Raw genomic sequence first — 1,772 nt, forward strand, 5'->3', positions numbered from 1 at the left:
AGATGACTCTCTTACATCCGACACAAGGATAATAGCGCTATAAAAGAAATCCGAAATTTTGGTCTAGCACTTCCGGTCTCCGGAGAGATGCTCGATTCGTATCAAACAAGTCGTATAAGCCGAGAACCTATCGCAGACTTTACATCGATACGAATCAGGAAGAAATCGCAACAGGAAAAATGATAGCCGGTTAGTCACCGCACAATCCTTAAACCGAGTGTAAACCTAGGTCTTGCCCTAAACCCAGCGCACTGGTCTCTAACATCTCGAAGGCATGATATCGAAAGATAAGAGATTCTTAAACCATGCCTCTATGTTTATGTTCAACATCTTCAGCACCCCCGCAGAGTTCACATCTCGCGGAAGAATTCTCGAAACAGGTCTCGAATGAAACATTTCACTATCGTAGAAGGATATGAGACGACAACTCATCACCTTTCTCCCCACTATTCGCAAACTCATAAAAAGCGCTATCTAATTATCTTACCATAAAAAGAAAGCCGCAGAGCGGCAGGGATTCAAAGCCACACACGGCCAGTCCCAAAATACAAATAAGGCCATTCAAGGCCGAAACATAAAAACATAAAAAAAATCTCTCGCAAGAGATCTAACCCAAGTCATCCTCAGAACTTACGCCCCCTCTTCACCCGCTGCCTCGTCCGAGCCTGGAGCCGCGCCACCTCCGTTTTCTCCGACCATCGGGTCTTTCCCCTCTGGGTCTTCTGAACACGTCGGAAGGAAGCACGCGGATTTCAGGTCGGCCAGGACAAGACCGAAATCTCCAATCTCGGCCGCCATATCTCCCTTTTTGCCGGACAGTCGGACCTCTTTGGCCTCCAAGGTTGGGGGAGTCTCACTTTGGAATGACCAAACCACGGCCATCCCGCCCTCAATCGTCGCCAAAGCTAGATCCCTGCTCCGTATACACTCGAGGGAACCCAGGGAAGAAGAAATCTTTGCCAAGCGAGCTTGAAACTCCACGCGAAGGGCATCCGTAGCCTCTTAGATCCCACGGTGCACTAGTCCCGCGTCACTCTCGATCTGACGCTGGAGTCGATGCACCTCCGAGGATTTGGCCTTCTTGGCCTTCTTTTCCTTAAGTAAGGAGCTCGCGGTCTTCCCAAGGTCCCTCTCAAGCTCTCCTATCGCAACCTCGAGCTTTGACACTTTCGCAGAGTGAGAGTCCTTGACAGCCGTCAACATGGCCTCGGTTTCGGACCATATGCCCTGAAGCTCCACCAACTCCCCGGAAAGGCGACTGGTCTCAGAACCACATTCGCCGATCATCCCATCGATCAACGATATGAACTGCGAACGGTGAAAATTCTTAAGACTAAGTCCGAAAAAAGAATGCACAAAAGACGATCGAGAATTCAAACAAGAGATAAACCTTTCCGCGAAGTCCCGATGCTAGGCTCGATCCGCCTCGCTGCGAATTCTCCCCGTCACCACTCTTGGCAAGTTTCCTCTTCCGACTCTTAGGCTGAGTAGCCAGGACAGCGCTAGGAGCACGCAATGTCAGAACGACGTCTTTTCTGGCTAGAGGAGGAGGCATAGATTCAGCGGCCTTCTCCTTGTCCTTGACGAGGATCGGAGTCGTGGAAGATTCTGCAGGTAGGGCTTGCAGGAGAAGAGCCATGACTTCGGTCCCATGACACGAGGCAACGACCTGCGCGGAAGAAGACGGAAACTCAGAGCCAGCTTGAGCTAGTTCTTTCTCGGCTTGACGACGAACTAGTTCCTCTCGGAAAGAAAGATGACCGGCAACAGCA

The sequence above is a fragment of the Brassica oleracea genome, chromosome C1, assembly GCF_000695525.1.
Source record: "Brassica oleracea var. oleracea cultivar TO1000 chromosome C1, BOL, whole genome shotgun sequence".
Lineage (NCBI taxonomy): Eukaryota > Viridiplantae > Streptophyta > Magnoliopsida > Brassicales > Brassicaceae > Brassica > Brassica oleracea.